The sequence below is a fragment of the Triticum urartu genome, chromosome 2 (genome assembly GCF_003073215.2).
Source record: "Triticum urartu cultivar G1812 chromosome 2, Tu2.1, whole genome shotgun sequence".
Classification (NCBI taxonomy): domain Eukaryota; kingdom Viridiplantae; phylum Streptophyta; class Magnoliopsida; order Poales; family Poaceae; genus Triticum; species Triticum urartu.
In genome coordinates, this window is record NC_053023.1 from 541,511,917 (window position 1) to 541,526,931 (window position 15,015).

The following is a 15,015-nucleotide window of genomic DNA, read 5'->3' on the forward strand; positions in this document are numbered from 1 at the left end:
ACCGCACTCCCTCTCCATGTCTCGCGCACTCGCCCTCGCGGCCCTCGCCGGTCTGCCGCCGTGCAGTCACGGACAACAGCGCGGAGTCCATCCCCTTCGCCAAGGAGGTCGCCGGCGGCGTCGAGGCGGCCAAGCGGGCAGGGGGCGCAGCCAGAGGTGAGGCAGGGCGAGGCAGCAGCAGCAGCGACGCAAGCAGCAGGCAGGGCCGCGGCCAGAGGCGAGGCGGGGCGCGCAGGAGGCAGCAGCAGCTCGCAAGTGCTTGCGGGGGCACGACGAAGCGGGCAGGGGGCACAGCCAGAGGCGAGGCGGGGCGCGCAGGAGGCAGCAAAGTGCTCGCGGGGGCACGACCAAGCGGGCGGGGGGCGCGGACAAAGGCGAGGCGCGGCGCACGGGAGGCAGCAGCAGCTCGCAAGTGCTCGTAGGGGCACGACCAAGCGGGCAGGGGACGCGGCCAGGGGCACACGGCCGTGCGCGGGAGCGCTGCTCTGGCCATGGCGTCTGAAGCGCCGGCCAGGGATGAGCAGCGGCAGCAGTGCGGGCGGGCGCGGGGTGCCGCAAGGTCTGGCTCAGGCGCGACCTAGGGCGGGCCAGGCGCAGCGGTCGCGGACGTCGTCGTCCCGGCTGGCGCGCACTCCGCCCGGCCGTCGCGCGCTCCAGCGAGCTCTGTCCACATCGTCTCGGCTGCGTCGTCTAGGCGGGCGTCCACGGTCGCGCCCGCGCTGCTTCGCCCGGCCGCCGCGCGTACAGGAGGCCGTCCCGCCCGCTCCCTGGCCTCCAGCTCGGCCTCGATGGCGGGGGTTGAAGCAGCGCGACCGCGACGAGGGGCAACCGCGACCGCGCGGTGGCGGAGGCGCGCAGGCAGCGAGCCGGCGTCCGCGTGCAGCGAGCTCCAGCCCGGCCATGCCACAGCCACACACCGGCGGACGAGCTCCCGCGGCGCTAGCGACGAGCTGCCGCGGCTCCAGACCCGCGCGCGAGCAGGCACGTAGGGCGGCCCCGACGGCGAGCACGGCGGCAAGCAGACGGCGAGCGGCGCGGATGCATGGTTGTTGGAAGAAAAGACAAGGAGAGAGAGAGAGAGAGCTCCTGCATGTGTCAGATGAAAAGTGAAAGGAGAGAGGGTGCTGCGAGGCTGCATGTGGGCCTTTGCATGCAAAAACAAATCGTCGGCGCCCCCAGATGCCCCCAGGGGGTGGGTTTGGGGTGGGATTGCCGGCGCTAAAATTTCACGAAGCCGGTGAAAAAAGTGATCCTGGAGGCGTGAGTGGGGACTTTTTTCACTGTCAGCGGTGAAAAAGTGATCTTGGGGGGCCTCTTGGGGGACTAGTGGAGATGCTCTTACAATATTAACCTTTGAGATATAGTCACACAAAACAGACTCAGCCCAGCTATCAAGTTTTTCTAAGTTGGCCTTGAAGGATCTCAATTCATTAAAGAATAAAGATCTGTTTGGTTAATACATGGAAAATTGGGTTAAAACCGTCACCACGGCCCACACAGGGCAACATTGGTTGTCCTAGCTACCCCCGCGAAGACACGCACGCCACTGCCCACTTGAAAGGAAAAAGAGATAAATACACCGATGGTCCATGCACTTGGGAATACGCTAATTATGGTTACTATATACGATTTGACGTGAAAAAGGTCATTATTCGACGTATGCGGTGCATAGAGGCCTAGTTTGACCAGTTGTTGACCGTCACATACTCTTCTCTGATCAGGCCAATCTTGCATGGAGGTGTTTTGTGTAAAAAGTCAAAAATCCCCAATTCATCAAATCGCTAATCCGCGGCAGCCCCTCTTCAATCCCTAGCATCCTCCCCTCTTGCGTTGCTCCGCCACCACCTTGGTCACCGCCGCTATGGAACCTTCCTGAACCCGAGAGGTGCCATCTCAGCGTCAGTTCCTTCCCCTCTGGTGCTCATGTCTGTCGCAAGCTCCTCCGTCATTGTTGTCTGCGGTAGGGCATTGGTGCTGCCCCTCATCTGTTGCCCGAGCAGCAAGGAGAAGGTGCACATGTATGTCTTCACGACTGACAAGCACGACGGGTGGATCTTTTGCAAATGCCAGAAACATGGGGTTAGTGGTTCTCTTTGATATTTTTTCATTTCCATGATTTCTATTTGGTTTTTTGGATGCAAAGATTCAAGTTTTTGACCTTGGCATGTATTTTGGGATAGGTGACTTGCGATTTCTGGCATTGGGGATTGGAATACGTTGAGTACGTTGTTGACAAACACTATCTCGTCGACGATGCTGTTGTGGATGCTATTGGTGTTGCGGAGGAACGTGGGGAGGAACTTTTGAATGCATAGGAGCTTACCCTTATGAATGCATCCACTAGTTGGTCCAAGAAGGCTCCCAAGAATGACTGTGCAAATGTGGTGACTAGGGAGCAAGCTTGTGTAGTGATGATGCTTCGGAGAGAGCTAGTGATGCTCATGAAGATGATGGTTGTTGTTGTGGCGATGCTCATGTTTAAGAAGTGAAGATGCCATTGGTGCTGCTAGGTGCTGCTTGAGAAGTGAAGATGCTGAAGAAGTGCTCGTTGTGTAGGTTCATTTTGGGATAATGCACTGGTGTTAGTTAGTAGTTATTGTGATGTACTAGTGTCAGTCCTAGTTTACTTTGGTTTAATGTGATGTAATGGTGTGTATGCTGAAGTGGCAATGCTATGTTGAACCTTTGCTATGTTTGATGAATCTACATTAGTTATATGAGTCTCTGTTCTATGTTTGATCAATTGCTTGTGTCCAAAGTAGATGCAAACCAGATTGTTTTTGCTAGAAATGTTAAAATCCAGATGCTATTTCCGGGATTGACCTAGTTTACTTCATATATGTTGTTAAGCAGTATATCACATTTTGGCAAATCACTTTGAAAAGCTTTAACCCGTGTTGGGTTCCAACTCATGAAGCCACTTGTTGGCATCAGCTTTCTGCATGCCCTTCTCAGATAACTCAACTGTGTTGCTCCTTGCTATCCTCCACAATTGAATCTTCAGAATATCTCCCTTGAAAGATTGCAGAAAGTTCAGCCACATGTGCCTAACAGAGAATCTATGTTCTGACTCAGGGAACGGTTCTTCAACTGGTCAACCTCATTAATGAGACCCTGTACATTGCATGCAACAAGAACATAAGCATATTTTCAAAAGGCTTTAACTATAGACATAAACATGTAATTTCTTCAACCACGGTAGGTAGGCAACATAAACATAAGCAAGTACAACAAAAACATCGACAAGCATATGAAGATGAAGAGGCATTACCTTTTGTTTGTCCGACATGATACTCCAGGGTTCAATGTTTATGATGCCAAGATCCCATTTGAGTGTGTCAAGAAACCACTTCCAGTTAGGAGTGCCCTCCACTTCAACCACAACAATGGCTATTGGAAATATGCAGTTATTTAGATCTATCCCAATGACTACAAGTAGTTAACCTTTGTATCTAGTTTTTATGTGGCAACCATCAACAAAGATCACTGGCTTGCAACCCCAAAGCAACCCTCTCTTGCAAGTGATACGTCTCCATCGTATCTACTTTTACAAACTCTTTTGCCCTTGTTTTAGACTCTAATTTGCATGATTTGAATGGAACTAACCCGGACTGACGCTGTTTTCACCAGAATTGCCATGGTGTTATTTTTGTGCAGAAATAAAAGTTCTCGGAATGACCTGAAACTTTACGGAGATTATTTTTGGAATAAATATTGGAGAAATAATCAACCAGAGGGGACCCACCACCTGTCCACAAGGGTGGAGGGCGCGCCCTCCTGTCTTGTGGGTACCACTAGGCTCCACCGACCTCAACTCCAACTCCATATATTCATGTTCGGGGAGAAAAAAAATCAGAGAGAAGGATTCATCGCATTTTTCGATACGGAGCCACTGCCACCTCCCGTTCTTCCTCGGGAGGGCAGATCTGGAGTCCATTCTGGGCTCCGGAGAGGGGAAATCGTCGCCATCGTCATCATCAACCATCCTCCATCACCAATTTCATTATGCTCACCGCCGTGTGTGAGTAATCCCATCGTAGGCTTGAGGGACAATGATGGGTTGGATGAGATTTACCATGTAATCGAGTAAGTTTTGTTAGATTTTGATCCCTAGTATCCACTATGTTCTAAGATTGATGCTGTTATGACTTTGCTATGCCTAATGCTTGTCACTAGGGCCCGAGTGCCATGATTTCAGAACTGGACCTATTATGTTTTCATGAATATATTTGTGTTCTTGATCCTATCTTGCAAGTTATAGTCACCTACTACGTGTTATGATCCGACAACCGCGGAGTGACAATAGCCGGGACACTTCCCGGTGATGACTGTAGTTTGAGGAGTTCATGTATTCACTAAGTGCTAATGCTTTGGTCCGGTGCTCTATTAAAATGAGGCCTTAATATCCCTTAGTTTCCAATAGGACCCCATTGCCACGGGAGGGTAGGACAAAAGATGTCATGCAAGTTCTTTTCCATAAGCACGTATGACTATATTCGGAATACATTCCTACATTATATTGATGAATTGGAGCTAGTTCTGTGTCACCCTATGTTGTAACTGTTGCATGATGAATTCCATACAACATAGTTATCCATCATTGATCCATTGCCTACGAGCTCATTTCATATTGATCTTTGCTAAGTTACTTTTCCGTTGACATTGTTACGATTGCTACAAATCCTCTACTCTTACTTTTGTCACCGTTACCATTGCTTCCATACTACTTTTCTACTAAATACTTTATTGCAGATATTAAGTCTTTCAGGTGTGGTAGAATTGACAACTCAGCTGCTAATACTTGAGAATATTCTTTGGCTCCCCTTGTGTCGAATCAAAAAAATTTGGGTTGAATACTCTACCCTCGAAAACTGTTGCGATCCCCTATACTTGTGGGTTATCAAGACTTTTTTTCTGGCGCCGTTGCCAGAGAGCATATCTCTATTCTCTGAGTCACTTGGGATTTATATATGTTGATCACTATGAGGATGTTGAAAGATCAAAGAACCAAGATTTTTCCCTCGACTACGAGGGGAGGTAAGGAACTGCCATCTAGCTCTGCACTGGATTCACCTTCTGTTTTGAGTAAACTTGCGAGACCTACACCTGCTATTGATTTCGATATGCCGAGTGTTATTGATGATGCCACTTCTGCTATACATGATGCTTATGATGAAACTACTTCTCTGCTTGATAATACTGTGCCACTTGGTGAATTTCTTGATGAACAACTTGCTAGAGTTAGAGAGAATGAAATTACTGAAACTGGTGATTTTATTGAAACTGGAGATTATGATTCTCCCCCTAGATATGAATTGCCTGTTGTACTTGAGGGTTATATTATGGATGAGGAAACTGCTAGAGACTTTCTTGCTTGTAATGATAAAGATGGTCTTAAGAAATTGTTTGCTAAGCTGAAAGAAAAGTCTTTGAATGCTAGAATGCAATATGATCCTAAGTTTTCTACTTCACCTATCTTTGTCACTGATAAGGATTATGAATTATCTTTCGATCCTGAGTTAATTACTTTGGTTGAATCCGATCCTTTCTATGGTTATGAATTTGAAACAGTTGTGGCACATCTTACTAAATTAAATGATATAGACACCATATTTGCTCATGAGGAAAAATTGCTATTATTATATTCTTAAGTTGTTTCCTTTCTCTTTAAAGGGTGATGCTAAGTTATGGTTTAATTCTCTTGCTCCTGGCTGTGTGCGTAGTCTCCAGGATATGATTTACTAATTTTCCAAAATATATTTCCCTGCTCATAAGAAACAAGTTGCCTTAAAGGAAATATTTAACTTTGTGCAAATTTAAGAAGAGAGTCTCCCACAAGCTTGGGGGAGGCTTCTCCAATTACTTAATGCTTTGCCTGATCATCCTCTCAAGAAAAATGAAATACTTGATATCTTTTATAATGGACTAACTGATGCTTCCAGAGACCACCTAGATAGTTATGCTGGTTGTGTTTTCAGGGAAAGAACTGTTGAGCAAGCTGAATTGCTATTTAATAAAATATTGAGTAATGATAATGATTGCATACTTCTTGAACCAACTCCTAAGCCAACTCCGAAGAAAAGGGGTATTCTATTTCTCAGTCCTAAAGATATGCAAGAGGCAAAGAAATCTATGAAAGAAAAATGTATTAAAGTTGAAAATGTTAAGAATCTACCGTCTATTGAAGAAATACATGGTCTTGATAACCCGACACATGTAGTAGAGGTAAACTCTCTCCATAGATTTGATGAAGGTGATATTCCTCATAATAAGTCCCAGTCAATGCTTGGATGAGTTTGATAATTTTATTGTTAAACAAGAAAACTTCAATGCTTATGTTAGTAGACAATCCAAACGTAATGCTTACATGCTTGACCACTTGGGTGATTATATGAGTAGAACTATTAATGATCTTAAGCTTATTAGTAAACATGCTTCCATGGTTACAACTCAGGTAGAGCAAGTACTTAAGGCACAAGATGATTTGCTTAAAGTTGAATAGTAAGAACAATGATAATGCTATTAGGGTTATGACTAGAGGTGGTAAAATGACTCAGGACCGTTGTATCTTGAAGGCCATCCTAAGAGAGTTGAGCAAGATTCTCAGAGAGTTAATAGTCATGCACCTAGTCCTAGTAATAAAAAGAAAAAGAAAACTGATAGGACTTTGCATGCTAGTGAACCTGCTATAGACACACCTGAGAATTCCAATGATATTTCTATTTCTGATGCTGAGACACAATCTGGTGATTAACATGAACTTAGTGATAATGTTAATAATGATGTTCATGTTGATGCTCAACCTAGTAATGATATTGATGTAGAGATTGAACCTGGTGTTGATCTTGATAACCCACAATCAAAGAATCAATGTTATGATAAGAGAGACTTCGTTGCTAGGAAACATGGTAAAGAAAGAGAACCATGGGTTCATAAACCCATGCCCTTTCCTCCTAAGCCATCCAAGAAAAAGGATGATGACGATCTTGAGCGCTTTTCTAAAATTATTAGACCTATCTTTTTGCGTATGCGTTTGACTGATATGCTTAAAATGCCTCCTTATGCTATGTATATGAAAGATGTTGTTACTAATAAAAGAAAGGTACTGGAGGCTGAAATTTCCACCATGCTTGCTAATTATACTTTTAAGGGTGGAATACCAAAAGAAACTTGGAGATCCAGGAGTACCAACTATACCATGCTCCATTAAAAGAAACTATGTTAAAACTGCTTTATGTGATCTTGGAGCTGGTGTTAGTGTTATGCCTTTCTTTTGTATCGTATACTCGAATTGAATAAGTTGACACCTACTGAAATCTCTTTGCATATGGCTGATGACCCACAAGTATAGGGGATAACTATAGCTCTTTTCGATAAGTAAGAGTGTCGAACCCAATGAGGAGCAGAAGGAAATGACAAGTGGTTTTCAGCAAGGTAATGTCTGTAAGTGCTGAAATTGTAAGTAACAAAGTAGTTTGATAGCAAGATATTTTGTAACGAGCAAGTAATGATATTAGTAACAAAAGTGCAGCAAGGTAGTCCAATCCTTTTGAGGCAAAGGACAGACCAAAATGGTCTCTTATAGTAAGCAAAGCGTTCTTGAGGGTACACGGGGATTTCATCTAGTCACTTTCATCATGTTGATTCGATTCGTGCGCTACTTTGATAATTTGATATGTGGGTGGACCAGTGCTTAGGTGTTGTTCTTACTTGAACAAACCTCCTACTTATGATTAACCCCCTCGCAAGCATCCGCAACTACGAGAAAAGTATTAAGGATATATCCTGACCATGGCATTAAATTTTTGGATCCAATCAATCCCTTACGGAATAGCGCATAAACTAGGGTTTAAGCTTCTGTCACTCTCGCAACCCATCATCTAATAAATACTCCACAATGCATTCCCGTAGGCCCAAATATGGTGAAGTGTCATGTAGTCGACGTTCACATGACACCACTAAGGGAATCACAACATACATACTATCAAAATATCGAACACATATCAAGTTCACATGATTACTTGCAATATGATTTCTCCCATGACCTCAAGAACAGAAGTAACTACTCACAAGTGATAAACATTCTCAAGATCAGAGGGGTATTAAATATCATAATGGAACTGAACATATAATCTTCCACCAAATAAACCATATAGTAATCAACTACAAGATGTAATCAACACTACTAGTCACCCACAAGCACCAATCTATAGTTTCGGTAACAAGATTGAACACAAGAGATGAACTAGGGTTTGAGATGAGATGGTGCTGTTGAAGATCTTGATGGAGATTTCCCTCCCCGGGATGGGAGAGTTGTTGGTGATGATGATGATGATTTCCCCCTCCGGGAGGGAAGTTCCCTCGGCGGAATCGCTCCACCGGAGGGCAAAAGTGCTCCTGCCCAAGTTCCGTCTCAAGACGGCGACGCTCCATCCTGAAAGTCCTCTCTTTATTTTTTCTAGGTCAAAATGACTTATATACCATAAGATGGGCACCGGAGGTGGGCCTGGGTGAGCACAACCCACCAGGGCACGCCTGGGCTCCCTGGCCCGCCCAGGTGGGTTGTACCCACCTGGTGGGCCCCCTCTGGTACTTATTTGCTCTAATATTCTTTATATATTCCATAAAAATTCTCTGTAAAGTTTCAGCTTGTTTGGAGATGTGCAGAATAGGTAACACGACGTAGCTTTTCCAGATCCAGATTTCTAGCTGCCGGAATTCTCCCTCTTTGTGAGTACCTTGCAAATTGTGAGAGAAAAGGCATTAGAATTACTCCAAAAAGCATTATTATGCATAAAAACATCATAAATAACAGTAGGAAAACATGATGCAAAATGGACGTATTAACTCCCCCAAGCTTAGACCTCGCTTGTCCTCAAGCGAAAACCGGAATCGAAAAACATGTCCACATGCTTAGAGAGAGAGGTTTCGATAAAAACAAAATACGAACATAGAAGCATCATGTTGATTATTAAAACATAAAACTTTTATCATAGGTATTTTATCATAGGTATTTTATCATAGACTTTTATCATAGGTATTTTATCATAGACTTCTCATGAATAAGTGACAATTCATCACCCTATCGAAGTATAAAGCATAAACTCTGTTCGAAACCAACAAACTATGTTCTCAGTCAACTTTGCAACTACAATTCATCAGCTTTTTAGGAAGCTAGGGTCATGTATCGGAGCCTTTAGGCAAGTCCACATACTCAACCATCATTTATTCTTCTATGATTGCTAACACTCACCGCATACACATGAGCAAAATGTTTCAACCGGACACATAGAAAGATAGGGGTTTATAGTTTCACCTCCCAACGTATTCACCTCAAGGGTGATGTCAACAATAATAACTCATGCTACCCATATTCAGCTGGCCATATGTGCCTAGATCTTTCCTCACCACATGATGCTTGCCAAAGGAGAAAAATAAAAAGAAATAGAGAGAAAACTTTTGACTCTTTGCATAAAAGTAACAGATAGGCCCTTCGCAGAGGGAAGCAGAGGTTGCCATGCGCTTATTTGTTTGTATGCTCAACCCCTTAGTGCAAAAGAACGTTGTATTGCCCCTTGTGATGGCAACCTTTATTATGCAGTATGTCGCTTTTATTCTTCACCATCACAAGTTCGTACAATGCTCAATTTTCTCTTACACTAAATGATCTCACACTTTTAGAAGCAATTTTTATTGCCTTATTGCACCGATGACAACTTACTTGAAGGATCTGACTCAATCCTTAGGTAGGTATGGTGGACACTTGAAAATAAGATTTGGGTTTAAGGGTTTTTGGATGCACAAGTAGTATCTCTACTTAGTGCGGAATTTTTGGCTAGCAAAGATAGGGGCAAGCACCACATGTTAAAGGATCCATGACAATATGACTTCTATGCGAATATGAACAAACATAAATCATTAAGTTGTCTTCCTTGTCCAACGTCAACAATTTTGGCATATAATATTTTGATGGGGGCTTACAATCACAAAAGATTTCCAGGATAGTATATTTATATGTGAATCTTCTCTTCCCTTATTAATTCTTTCATGAGTTGCATCATTGACCAATGCTATGTTTGTCAATATCTAATAAAATTTTCTACTTACTTTTCCTTATGTGGTGTAATCACCTATCATAAGATTAGCATATGATCTTCTTGATTTATTTCCTTTCCTTTTATTTATTTCCTTTCTTCTTATTGCTACAAAGAAGTAAAGAAAGCAAAAACTCAAACTAAACTTTATTATATATCTCACACACGATTACAAGTATAGCTCACTAAGAAAATTCTCGAAAAGAAAAGATCGAACTACACTTTTATTCATCTAAAGCAAAAGATAACTATGGATCGAACAAAAATAAGTAAAGGCAAAAGATAGTGGGGATGATACGATACCGGGGCTCCTCCCCCAAGCTTGGTAGAAGCCAAGGGGAGTGCCCATACCCGATACTCAATTTTCTTTTGGTGATGAAGAATAAGGTGGTGGTGAGGTAGAGGTCTTGTCCTTCTTCCTCAGCTAACGCTTGAGGATGGAATTTTCCTCTTTTAGTTCACCGATCTCCCGCTCAAGCTCCAATACCTTTTTGCAAATCTTGCTTATTTTCCTGCAAAGGCGGAAGGGTATAAACTGAACCTTAGGCCTCTTTGCTTTGTTGGGGAGGCTTGACTTCTTGAATTCCACATGCATGTTAATTATCTGCAGCAAGTAATCGGTAGCAAAGTAGTATGATAGTTTTGATAATAGTAGTAGCAGTAACGGTAACGGTAACAGTGATAGAAATAATTTTGTAGCAAGTGTAACAGTGATGATAGCAGTAGTAACTTAGCAAGAACAATATAGGATGAATTCATAGGCATTAGATTGGTGACTTATTGGATGATATTCATCATGAGACAGTTATAACCTAGGGCGATACGGCACTAGCTCCAGTTCATCGATAAAATGTAGGCATGTATTCCGTAAATAGTCATACATACTTATGGAAAGAACTTGCATGTCATCTTTTGTCCTACCCTCCCGTGGCAGCGGGGTCCATATTGGAAACTAGGGGATATCAAGGCCACCTTTTAATAGAGAACCGGAACAAATCATTAACACACGGTGAATACATGAACTCCTCAAACTACAGTCATCACTGGGAGTGGGCCCGGCTATTGTCACTCCGGGGTTGCCGGATCATAACACGTAGTAGGTGACTATAACTTGCAAGATCGGATCTAGAACATGGATATAATGGTGATAACATAAACGGTTCAAATCTGAAATCATGGCACCCGGGCCCAAAGTGACAAGCATTAAGCATGGCAAAGTCATAGAAACATCAATCTAAGAAAATAGTGGATACTAGGGATCAAGCCCTAACAAAACTAATTCGATTACATGATGAATCTCATCCAACTCCTCACCGACCAGTGAGCCTACGAAGGAAGTACTCACTCCCGGTGGGGAGCATCATGGAATTGGCGATGGAGAAGGGTTGGTGATGATGAAGAACGAAGATCCCCCTCTCCGGAGCCCCAAACGGACTCCAGATCTGGCCTCCCAATGAAGAACATGAGGTGGTGGTGACTCCGTCTCGTGGATCGTGATAATTATTTCTCCCTGTTTTTTTCTAGAAAAATAGGATTTTACAGCGTCGGTTTCAGGGTCTGCGGGACTACCAGGTGGGGACAACCCACCTGTCCCCACCTGGGCGCGCCTGGTGAGGGGGGCGCGCCCTGGTGGGTTGTGCCCACCCAGGTGCCCCCCTTCGGTAGGTCTTGGCTCCAGAAATTCTTATATATTATATAAAAATTCCTCGCAAAGTTTCGTTCCATTCCGATAACTTTTATTTCTGCACAAAAACAACACAATGGTAGTTCTGCTGAAAACAGCGTCAGTCCGGGGTTAGTTTCATTCAAATCATGCAAATTAGAGTCCAAAACAAGAGGAAGAGTGTTAGGAAAAGTAGATACATTGGAGACGTATCAACTCCCCCAAGCTTAAACCTTTGCTTGTCCTCAAGCAATTCAGTTGATAAACTGAAAGTGAAAAAGAAAAACTTTTACGAACTCTTTTGCTCTTGTTTGCATAAATAAGCTTAAACAACACCCAGGTTTTCAACCAACATGATAACTAACCATGCTGACAATAACTCTTAAAGATTATATTAACTCATATCAATGACATAATCAGCTAGCGAGCAATAATAAGACATCTCAAACGGCAACACGTTGTCAAAACAATCATGATATAATATGACAATAGTGGTATCTCGCTAGCCCTTTCTGAGACCGCAAAACATAAATGCAGAGCACCTCCAAAGTCCAAGCAACGACTAAACATTGTAATTCATGGTAGAGAAGATCCAGTCATGATGCACCCAACATTAGCTACACACAATGCATAAGTCATGACAGCTGTGCTCTCAGGTTCTAGCGCTTGTTTTAGAAGGTGATGACAGAACATAAAAGTAAATAGATAGTCCCTTCACAGAGGGAAGCATTGATTTGCAGAGGTGCCAGAGCTCAAGTTTTAAAACAAAGATAAATTATATTTTGAGACATGCACCCTTCTCATTTACTTCACGACTATCAGTTATCAATATCTCCCATGCTAAACAAGCTAGTGGCGGTTCCCAAGCGATAAAAGGTAAAGGTTTTGACTCCATTGGAAGTTTTGTTTGATTATTCGAGCGGTTAACTCTTTTTGTATTTTGTAGTTTGGGACTGGGCATCCCTATTACCGCCCTTTTCTTGTGCGATGGCGAGTGAATAAACACTCGGCCTGCGAATAACCCGCTTAGCATGGAAGATACTGACCACCTCCTGTCGTTCCATGAACGATCTAGGCACACAAAAAGGATATATTTTTAGAAGTTTTTAGAGGTGGCACATGCAAATTTACTTAGGATGGCAGGGTAATACCGCATATAGGTAGATATGGTGGACTCATCTGGAATAACTTTGGGTTCAGGGTTTTTGATGTACAAGCAGAATCCCCACTTAGTACAGGCGAAGGCTAGCAATTAGATTGAGAAGCGGCCAACTAGAGAGCAACAATGATAATGATCATGCATTATGCATAAGTAACATTGGACACTAGCATGAGTAGGATATGATCACCATGAACATAAATATCATAGAGGCTATGTTGGTTTTGATTCAACTACATGCATGAACATGTGCCAAGTCAAGCCACTCGAACATTCAGAGGAGGATACCATATCATCATACTACATCACAATCATTTTAACGCAATGTTGATATCCAAGATAAATCATTATCCACTCCCAGCTACTTATGCATGGCATGAGAAACTATAATCTCTAATTGTCATTGCAAACATGTTTAATCATAATGGGTTGAATCATGGATACTAGGTTAAACATATTTACACAAACATAACAAGTCGAGTTCATACCAGTTTCTCTCTGCCACGGCCAGTTCATCGAATATCGTCATTATTGCCTTTCACTTGCATGACCGAACGATGTGAAAATAATAATAGTGCAAGAGTGCCATGGACTAAGCTGGAATCTGCAAACATTTTATTCAACAGGAGAAGACAAGGTAAAATGGGCTCTTTATTAGTTCAACTGTCATTCATAAGTGAGCCACTCAACATTTTCATCGTGGTCTTCTCCTCGGTACAACTCGACTAAAAGAAAAGAAATTCATAGAAACACACTGAAATATTTTTGGATCTTTTGGTTTTCTTGAACAAGCAAATAAAAGGAAAAAGGAAAAACAAGAAAAACTATTTACACGAGAAAACTCCCAACAAGCAAAAGAAGAACAAGGAAATCTTTCTAGGTTTTTCTTTTTAATATTACTACTAAGCATGCATAAAAAGTAAATTAACTACAACTAATTTTTTGGGTTTTCTAAAGTTTTCAAACACACAAGAAGAAAGCAAGAAAATAAATTAAAGCATGGATGATACAATGAAAAAGTGTGAACACTGACAAGATGAATAAGTGGACATGAATGTAATGTCGGTGAGAAACACGTACTCCCCCAAGCTTAGGCTTTTTGCCTAACTTGGTAGTCGATCAATAGCCTGGATTGCAGTTGGCATGGTAGCTCACGGAGGCTCTCGGTGCGGATGCCTCGGCCTGCCGTGTTGCCTCCCTTCTGTGTTGTGAGCTCGGGCCTCGCTCTCAAGAACAAAATATCTTCCTTTGCTGTGATAATCAAAAAGAGCAGGCGCAGGCAAATATGTGTGCACACTAGATTTTTGGTTAAACAATAGATTATAAGTGAAGTTGTCAACCTTTCCCTTGAGAATATTATGTTCCTTTAAAGTGTCAAAATCTAAATACTGCGTGGGTAGGATAGGATCAAAGGGCAAAGGTGCAACACCTAGCCCTCGTGCTAACCATGTGGCATATATTCCACCATAGAAATAGCCACTGTTAGCGTTGTCCTGAAGTCTGCGTGCAACAATCGCTCCAAGGTTATAATTCCTTTCATCGGTGAGAGCGGTGTGGATGAGGCTCAAGTCTGGAGCACAAAGTGCACTACAGTCTTGCTTGCCTACTATACATTTCCCATTAAATAATGCAAAGTACTGAATTACGAGAAAATGAATGCTCTTTATTCTACCTTGTATCACCCCCGTCGTCTCACCGTAACAAAGATTAGACAAGAATGTTTGATTCTTGGCCCTTGGCAGTTTGTCAAGCGAACCCCAGAACGGGAGTTTGCAGTGGTAAGCAAAATTCTCAAGTGATATGGTAAATGGGTTGTCATAAAGCATAAACGACACCCTAGACTCACGGGGAAGGAATTTAAATCCTTTGGCAAATGATTCAGTGAGAAGGTGGCATTGTTCACACTTATCTAAAATGTAGGGACCGAGACCGGCATTGTGAACATATTGCTCAAATTCTTCTTTAATGCCCACACGTATCATATACTCATCGCAAGGCCATAAGCATGTTTTGGTGGTGGCAGTGGAACTTTCACTTGGTTCAACATATGACCGGCGAGCGGGGCTGTCACTAGAAGATGCCCCCGAGGATCGCCTCCT